The sequence below is a fragment of the Lathyrus oleraceus genome, chromosome 6 (assembly GCF_024323335.1).
Source record: "Lathyrus oleraceus cultivar Zhongwan6 chromosome 6, CAAS_Psat_ZW6_1.0, whole genome shotgun sequence".
Lineage (NCBI taxonomy): Eukaryota > Viridiplantae > Streptophyta > Magnoliopsida > Fabales > Fabaceae > Lathyrus > Lathyrus oleraceus.
The window spans coordinates 163,159,269-163,169,760 of NC_066584.1; positions in this window are offsets into that span (position 1 = coordinate 163,159,269).

Consider the following 10,492-nt stretch of genomic DNA (forward strand, 5'->3'; position numbering starts at 1 on the left):
CGTGCATAGCATAGCCCTTGGGGTGGTAGCTAATTCCCATGGTGAGGAATTAGTGAGTGAGTCACTAGGTCTCAAATGAGTGGGACTAGTGAGCTTGGTAGCCGTACCTGGATTTGGTCGGTGAGGTTGAACTATATGTTCACGAATAGTCGGTACCGCATGCATGGAGTCTCATTGCATAATGTATGTATGGCGTATAATATGAATGGATGTGTTCCAATATTATACGTGTGTTTTGTGGTTGTGTTGAGTATGAGTATGAGTATGAGTATGAGTATGAGTATGAGTATGATTATGAGTTTATGTTGCCGTTGCTGAATATGTGATATGATTAGGGTGATGAAATGTGTTAATTTACTTAACATTACATGATATTTTATAATGCTTATTATATCGATTGAGGAACTCACCCTTACAACTATGTTTCAGGTAACGAGCAGTGATTGAGTAGAAGCTAGTCCTTGGAGTCTAGTGTAGTTCCTTAGTGGGTCATGCTCTGGTAGATGTAACATCGGGACGGGATGTTTACCTTATTTTCATTGTTGGTTGTTGAATGATCTTACCTGTAATGTGTTACATGGTTTGCATGTTGTTGTTAATTTCTATCCGCTGCGAATTATGCAAATGTTTATTTAATTAATAAATGAGTATGACCAGATATTTTGGAACACGGTGTGAAGTGTCAAGTGTGACACCCTTAATTGCATATATACTCTGAATTATGTTTGGTTGTTTTAATTATTTATTGGGGGTATTTTAGAAGGGTGTTACATTAGTGGTATCAGAGCATAGTCGGTCGAGTCGAGTCGTAATTATTCTGTTTCCCCTATACGGGATAGGTGTTGTGTAACCCTATCAGTACTTATTGTTTAGCTTGTTGGGTTTTCAGAATAGAGATGGTTGGAAGAGGTAGAGACGATGCTGCGATTGCTGAGGCTCTGGGTATGCTAGCTGGAGTACTTGGAGGGAATCCGAATGTTGTAGGAATGGGAGCTGCTCGTCAACTGAGTGAGTTCCAGAAGAACAATCCTTCAATGTTCAAGGGAGTATACGATCCAGATGGTGCTCAGAAGTGGTTGAAGGAGATTGAGAGGATCTTCCGAGTGACTGAGTGTGCCGATAACCAGAAGGTCAGGTTCGGTACGCATATGCTGTCAGAAGAAGCAGATGATTGGTGGGTTGCTACCCGCACTGAGTTGGAATCTGCTGGGAATACTGAGGTCACCTGGGCGGTGTTCAGAGAGAGATTCCTGAGGAAGTACTTTCCAGAGGATGTCAGAGGAAAGAAAGAGATAGAGTTCTTGGAATTGAAGCAGGGCAACCGGTCTGTTACTGAGTATGCTGCTAAGTTCACAGAGCTGTCGAAGTATTACACTCCCTATAACAAGGCTACTGGGGAATTTTCAAAATGTGTGAAGTTTGAGAACGGGTTACGTCCCGAGATCAAGCAGGCTATTGGGTATCAGCGGATTAGAGTGTTTTCTGATTTGGTTGACTGTTGCAGGATTTTTGAACAGGATACCAAAGCCAGAGCGGAAAGCTATCAGCAGAGGGGTGATAGGAAAGGCAAGAATCAGAATGATCGTGGGAAACCGTATGCAGCTGGCAAAGGTTTCCAGAGACAGAGTGGAATGAAGAGGCCTAGTGGGGGAGACTCTAGTGCCCCTGCTAAGTGTTACAGATGTGGTCAGGCTGGACATCGTGTCCATGAGTGTACCAGTACTGAGAAGAAGTGTTTCAAGTGTGGAAAAGGTGGTCACTTGGCTGCAGAGTGCCGGTTGAAGACTGTGACTTGTTTCAACTGTGGAGAAGTGGGTCATATCAGTCCACAGTGTCCTAAGCCGAAGAGAGAGAACCAGTCGGGAGGCAAGGTCTTTGCTTTATCGGGTTCTGAGACTTCTGCAGATGATCGTTTGATCTGAGGTACGTGTTATATTAATGGCTTTCCTCTTGTAGCTATTATTGACACCGGTGCGACTCATTCCTTTATATCTTTGGATTGTGCTGTGAAACTTAAATTAGAGATATCTGAGATGCATGGTAGTATGGTGATTGATACTCCTGCGAAGGGTTCAGTGACTACTACTTCAGTTTGTTTAAATTGTCCCTTGAGTATTTTTGGTAGAGACTTTGGAATGGACCTTGTGTGTCTTCCACTAGTGCAGATTGATGTTATTCTGGGTATGAACTGGTTGGTGTTTAACCGAGTTTCTATCAATTGTTTTGATAAGACTGTGATCTTTCCTGAGATGGAGGAAGGAGAGAGTTTGTTTCTATCAGCGAGGCAAGTGAATGAGGCAGTAGTAGATGGGGCAGAGTTGTTTATGCTGTTAGCGACCTTGGAGGCTAAAGATAAACTGGTGATTTGCGATCTAGCCGTGGTGTGTGATTTTCCTGATGTGTTTCCTGAAGAAGTGAATGAATTGCCGCCAGAGCGTGAAGTTGAGTTCTCGATTGATTTGGTACCTGGTACTAGGCCGGTGTCGATGGCTCCGTACCGTATGTCTGCTGTTGAGTTAACTGAATTGAAGAATCAGTTGGAAGATCTGTTGGATAAGAAATTTATTCGTCCGAGTGTGTCGCCATGGGGTGCACCAGTGTTATTGGTTAAAAAGAAAGAAGGTACTATGAGGTTGTGTGTGGACTACAGGCAACTGAATAAAGTGACGATCAAGAATCGGTATCCTTTGCCGAGGATTGATGATTTGATGGATCAGTTGGTTGGTGCGAGTGTGTTCAGCAAAATAGATTTGAGATCGGGGTATCATCAGATACGTGTGAAAACTGAGGATATTCAGAAGACTGCTTTCAGAACAAGGTATGGACATTATGAATATTCTGTAATGCCTTTTGGTGTGACTAATGCGCCTGGAGTATTTATGGAGTATATGAATAGGATTTTCCATCCGTATCTAGACCAGTTTGTTGTGGTGTTTATTGACGATATTTTGGTGTATTCGAAATCTGAAGAAGAGCATGCTGAGCATTTGAGAATGGTTTTAAGAGTTCTACGAGAAAAGAAGTTATTTGCTAAACTGTCTAAGTGTGAATTTTGGTTAGAAGAGGTTAGTTTTCTTGGTCATGTGATTTCAAGAGGTGGTGTTGCTGTTGATCCTTCTAAGATAGAAGCGGTATCTAAGTGGGAAGCTCCGAAGTCAGTTTCTGAGATAAGGAGTTTTCTTGGACTTGCAGGTTATTATAGGAAGTTCATTGAGGGATTTTCTAAGTTGGCGTTACCGTTGACGATGTTGACTAGAAAGGGGCAAGCATTTGTTTGGGACTCAAAATGTGAAGAAGGTTTCCAAGAGTTAAAGAGAAGGTTAACTACTGCTCCTATTCTGATATTACCAAGTCCGTCAGAACCATTTGAGGTTTACTGTGATGCTTCATTGTTGGGTTTGGGTGGTGTGTTGATGCAGAATAAGCAAGTTGTAGCTTATGCTTCGAGACAACTGAAGGTTCATGAGAGGAACTATCCGACACACGATTTAGAGTTGGCAGCTGTGGTGTTTGTTCTGAAGTTATGGAGGCATTACTTGTACGGGTCAAGATTTGAGGTTTTCAGTGACCATAAAAGTTTAAAGTATTTGTTTGATCAGAAAGAGCTGAATATGAGACAGAGGAGATGGTTAGAGTTTCTGAAGGATTATGACTTTGGTTTGAATTACCATCCGGGTAAAGCAAACGTAGTGGCTGATGCATTGAGTCGGAAATCATTGCATATGTCTATGTTAATGGTTAAGGAATTGGATTTAATTGAGCAGTTTAGAGACTTGAGTTTGGTGTGTGAGAGTACTCACAATAGTGTTAAATTGGGAATGTTGAAGTTAACGAGTGGTATTCTGGATGAGATTAGAGAGGGTCAGAAATCCGATGTGCTTTTGGTTGATAAGTTGACTCTAGTGAATCAAGGTCAAGGTGGTGAATTCAGAGTTGATGAGGATGGTGTTTTGAAATTTGGTAATCGGGTGTGTATTCCGGATGTTACCGAACTTAAGAAGAGTATTCTTGAGGAAGGACATCGTAGTGGCTTGAGTATTCATCCTGGAGCTACGAAGATGTATCATGATTTGAAAAAGCTATTTTGGTGGCCGGGCATGAAAAGAGAAATTGCGAGTTTTGTTTATTCTTGTTTGACTTGTCAGTAGTCAAAGATTGAGCATCAGAAGCCGTCTGGGCTAATGCAACCGTTGGCTATTCCAGAGTGGAAGTGGGATAGTATCAGTATGGATTTTGTTTCGGGTTTACCGAGGACGATTAAGAATTTTGAAGCTATTTGGGTGATTGTTGACAGATTGACAAAATCGGCTCATTTCATTCCGATCAGAATGGATTATCCGTTAGAGAGATTTGCTGAATTGTATATTGAGAAAATTGTAAGTTTGCATGGTATTCCGTCGAGTATTGTTTCGGACAGAGATCCTAGATTTACATCGAAGTTTTGGGAAGGTTTGCAGAGGGCTTTGGGAACTAAGCTGAGATTGAGTTCTGCATATCATCCGCAGACTGATGGTCAGACTGAGAGGACGATTCAGTCACTAGAGGATCTTTTGAGGGCTTGTGTTTTGGAAAAGGGAGGTGCTTGGGATTGTTATTTACCTTTGATTGAGTTTACCTACAACAATAGTTTTCATTCGAGCATTGGTATGGCACCGTTTGAAGCTTTGTATGGTAGGAGATGTCGGACACCTTTATGTGGGTATGAGTCCGGTGAGAGTGCTGTGGTTGGACCGGAGATTGTTCAACAAACTACGGAAAAGATTAAGATGATTCAGGAGAAGATGAGGATTGCTCAGAGTCGTCAGAAGAGTTATCACGACAAGAGGAGGAAGTCACTTGAGTTTCAAGAGGGAGATCATGTGTTTCTTCGTGTTACTCCGATAACTGGGGTTGGTCGAGCTTTGAAGTCGAAGAAGTTGACACCTCGATTTATTGGTCCTTATCAGATTTTGGAGAGGATAGGGGAGGTAGCCTATCGTATCGCTTTACCGCCGTCACTTGCGAATTTGCATGAGGTTTTTCATGTGTCTCAGTTGAGGAGATACATTCATGATCCGTCGCATGTGGTCCAAGTAGATGATGTCCAGGTGAGAGATAACCTGACTGTTGAAACATCACCTATGAGGATTGAGGATCGAGAGTTGAAGCAGCTGCGGGGTAAAGAGATTGCTTTAGTAAAGGTAGCTTGGGGAGGACCAGCAGGTGGCAATGTGACTTGGGAACTTGAGAGCCAGATGAAGGAGTCGTATCCGGAGTTATTCGCTTGAGGTATGTTTTCGAGGACGAAAACTCTTTTAGTGGGGGAGAGTTGTAACACCCCGATAAAATAAGATAATTATTTAATTTAAGTTAATAATATATTTATTAATTTAATTAAATAATTGGAATTATTATTATTGGATTATTATTTTATTGGAATAAAAGTTGGAATTTAGAAAAGGTCCCATTTAGTAAAAAGGTTTATTTTTCACGTGAAAAGGAAAAAGGGACAGAAAAGTGGAAAAAGGGCAAAGAGAACCAGAGAACAAGGGTTGGAGAGAGGAAGAGCTTGAAGCTTAAAGATTCGCCGGATTAACTCAGGTAAGGGGGGTTTATCGTCGATTAATGGGTATTATAGGATAACATGTAGTGGGTAGTGATAGACCATTGATTTGACTCTATTTGGAATGATGCATGATGAAATTGTGAACTTTTGGATGAACGAAGTTGGATTATGATTGAAAGGAATTCGTAGGAATTAGATGTAAAAATGTTAGAATTGGTGAAATCGAATAGGGTATGATTCGTGTTAAGATGATATGAATGAATACTGTGTAAAATTGGACTGTGGGAGGTTGGATCTGAGGAATCTCGTGGTAGAGAAAACCATAGCAGATCTGGAAATCTGGTTTCTGGTCATACGCGTATGGCACTAGGCAATACGCGTATGAGATGGTCTGGTACGCGTATGGCACTAGGCATTACGCGTATGGATGAGGAAGATGATGTTTTGAACGTGGTTTGGTCTCTGTTGGTACGCGTATGGGGAAGTGGTACGCGTAGCATACGCGTATGAGATAGGTGGTACGCGTATGTGATTGGCTGAGAATTGGGCCATACGCGTATGGGACTAGGCAATACGCGTATGGGCAGGATTGTGATTTTTCTGTGCTGTTGTTGTGCAGTTTTTGGTTGTTCAGCTGAGTAATGTAATTTAGCGGATGTATGATAGAGTAGGGATCATTTCCCGTTGTTTTGAGTAGTATAGGTATTAGTAGAGGGTGCTAATACTGTGATTGACTTATTTGGCATGACATGATATGATTGTGTGATAAATATGCTGATGATGTGTGAAAATATGCATAATGTTGTGAATGTATATATTATGTATGTAATTGTGGATGGACTGTTTTATGGCTTAGAGTGTGAGCATATGTCCATTGTGGATCGTTGTTGATGGTTGTATGCTAGGTGATTTAGCATGCATAGTGTGGCCTTTATGGTGGTAGCTAATTCCCATGGTGAGGAATTAGTGAGTTAGTCATTGTGGACTGTTGTTGATGTTTGCATGCTAGGTGATTTAGCGTGCATAGCATAGCCCTTGGGGTGGTAGCTAATTCCCATGGTGAGGAATTAGTGAGTGAGTCACTAGGTCTCAAATGAGTGGGACTAGTGAGCTTGGTAGCCGTACCTGGATTTGGTCGGTGAGGTTGAACTATATGTTCACGAATAGTCGGTACCGCATGCATGGAGTCTCATTGCATAATGTATGTATGGCGTATAATATGAATGGATGTGTTCCAATATTATACGTGTGTTTTGTGGTTGTGTTGAGTATGAGTATGAGTATGAGTATGAGTATGAGTATGATTATGAGTTTATGTTGCCGTTGCTGAATGTGTGATATGATTAGGGTGATGAAATGTGTTAATTTACTTAACATTACATGATATTTTATAATGCTTATTATATCGATTGAGGAACTCACCCTTACAACTATGTTTCAGGTAACGAGCAGTGATTGAGTAGAAGCTAGTCCTTGGAGTCTAGTGTAGTTCCTTAGTGGGTCATGCTCTGGTAGATGTAACATCGGGACGGGATGTTTACCTTATTTTCATTGTTGGTTGTTGAATGATCTTACCTGTAATGTGTTACATGGTTTGCATGTTGTTGTTAATTTCTATCCGCTGCGAATTATGCAAATGTTTATTTTGATAAATAAATGAGTATGACCAGATATTTTGGAACACGGTGTGAAGTGTCAAGTGTGACACCCTTAATTGCATATATACTCTGAATTATGTTTGGTTGTTTTAATTATTTATTGGGGGTATTTTAGAAGGGTGTTACACAAGGCACAGTCAATGCACAACTGAATTAGGGTTTCCTTGAGAAACAATCCTCAAGCCCTTTGGATTATCTTGATCAAATTGGCAAATTGATATACTTGGGAGACATATATGATGATTAGAAACTTTGTGGACCATTGTCATGCTTGTTCTCATCTTCATCTAGCCACTTCATTGAGCATAGGAGCCTCCTATGAGCAGGGGATCTCATGATTACTTGAGCTTCAAAACAAAAGAGGTTAGTGACATATTTTTATGCTTTTGTTAGTTAAACAAATAATAAAAGCAATAATATACAATACAAGCATGCTTGGTGGTCTCAAACCAACTCACACAACTCCTACCCTAGGGTTAAGGAGCCACACATGCTATGATCCTTGAGGCAAATGCATTAAGCAATGATATGATGCCATGAGGGATCTTAGGGTCAAAATTAGGGTCTTACAAATGCCCGTATTTAAGGTCATTCTAGCCGGATATATGAAGGTTGAAATCTTCGTCTCGACGAGGTAGAATGGGCTTAAATAATAACAAATAGACGAATTTTGGTCCATAAGAGACCTCATGATGCAAATGTATGCATGCAAAAGTTAATACTCTATGGGGAAATATGACCACAAAGGAAAGAGAAATCAGAGAAAGACTGAAAGTCCATAGGAGTAGTACACTCACAAAGACTCTAGGGAAAATAGGGTAAAAATGCATGAGTAGGTCACGACTTGAGAACTTGCTGGGAGACACGATGGGATTCCATGAAAATAAATGGATCGAAAGACTCGAGCTGAGGCAAAGATCCATGTATCGGGGAATATGTCAATACAGCAAAACTACCCGCGAAGGATTCTTCGGATAAAAATCTGGACTCAGATGGGGATGTCCACAAAGGACTCAACTGAGGAAGAAAAACGAGATATTACCAACATCTGGGTAATAAACTCAAAAAAGAGACATGTCATCAAAACACCGGTTACTGGGTGAGAACAACACACTCAGGGAGAAAGAATATCTAATACCGGTATAAGGGTGAGAGATATCAATCATCCGAAACATCCGAGGAGGACCCAAAAAGGCACATCTCAACTCAGGAAAATCTGATTCCACAGGGGACAAAAAGTCATAATAGGGAGCAGAAGGAAGGAACACCAGGGATACCGGTTACTGGGCAATAATAGGTGACCAACCAGGCGTGACTTGGGAACATATCCAAGACACTCATCATCCGAAAAGGAGGGTTGAAAAAGCAAACTCAATTTACAGGATGGGCATTCGATTCCACAAGGAAAAACGAATCTTACTCAACTGGGAAGAAAAAGACTTCGACTGAAGAGCGCATCAGATATATTATCTATTATCGTCAAAACATAGATAACATACTCGCATGGAAGATTATCCACAACCGGTTACTGGGTTAATAAAGGATAAATCGACTGAAAAGAAAGAACATCGGGATATTGGGTACTGGGTATAAAATGATGACCAATCCAAAGGATAAACAATCATTACCAAACAAGGGTAAATGAAAGATGACTCGCGGGGGATGAATTTCTTGACAAAAGCAATTATTCGAGAGATATATCACCGGTTACTGGGTGGTATACTCAAAAAACGAAGGAATATCAATACCGAATATTAGATAAAGATAACCAACAAAGAGGGGATTACATCTACCGGTTACTGGGTAGAAAACCATAGAAATAGGACTTACAACTACCGGTTACTGGGTAGAAGGCCCAAAACTATCCACTGGGGAAAAGATGAACAATTACTGGTTACTGAGCAATTGAACAACTAAACCACAGGGAACTGCAGGGGAATAACAAGAAAGGAGTCAATCTAGGAACAAACTAGAAGGACACAATCAAACAAGACTCAACCCAATGAGGATATAACTCAGGGGAGTAATTCCATCCAGATACACAGTTGGGGAGGAAACTGAAACAAAATCATCCACGAGGACATAACTCAGTGGGGAATATAGAAGGAATGATAGACATTTTCTGCCTATAGGGCTGACTCTGTATGGAGAGATCAGACACAAACATCTACTTGGGGAAGAATATTTCACCAACAACAGGAGATAACAAGCAAAGATATATGGAAAAGAATGCAACATGAATATCTGAATGCTATAACTATGCATGTATATGCGTGGTTTATGTATAATTAATGCTGACAAACAGACATATCTAACACAAACAAGTTCAAGAATCAATGGACGGGAATCCGGTATAACATCTCAAAAGAGAAAGGCCAGCCCACAGGAGAAATCAACTCTGGCGGGGATGGCATCCAAAACCAGGAGACACAGACCACCGCTGGGGATAGGCAAAGTCTAAGCTGGGGAACATGCAGAAATATCAATAAGATCTGTCATAGAAGAACTCTACTGGGGATCTTATCAAGGGATGATATGAAACTCTATGGGGAACAACCACCAAACAGATACACATCAATCAAGCATTCTCTTCTAACTGCTGAAGAGACATCTCTGCTAACGGGAGAAGGAACAAATTGCTCTGCTGGGGAAGGAAATAACACATCTTCCTCAAAATCCCTCTATACTGGAAAGTGTCTTCCATTCGGAGGGGATACCAATGTTAAGCTAGGATTAGGCAACCTTACAAGGGATGGTCTGCAGGCGACCGTACTGGGGATAATCTGCTGCAAGCAACTCTACTGGGGTGAGCTATAGGCAAAACTGCCGGGGAGAAACCACAAGTACCTATGGAGGAACTGTCTTGGCTGAGGGGATCAGAAGTGAATCCTTCATTAACACGTGTCATGCTAGGGGATGAAAAGGGAACAAACCCTTCACCAACTGCTCTAGGAAACTATTACTGAGGAGATATCTAAAAGATAGCTTTGCAGGGAACACATGCTTACTCCGCTGAGGACTTCTACTCATGCTGGGAATTTCTGCTCACTGAGGAAAGACAAACTTCCTCAAGAATAGATAGCATATCAACTTTTATCAATCTATAAGGGATTTTAGGTCAGTCCACACAAGGGATGACAACCATATAATTGATAAAACACAAATGCTAGTGCCTAATATAGAGGTATACACATCTCTAAAAGATCGAGGCCAAAACTCCAGACTCTCTGGGGAGTTGCCGAGGTTTTATTTTTTTCTGCGCTCGCTGGAGGCAACCTGAAAGATGATG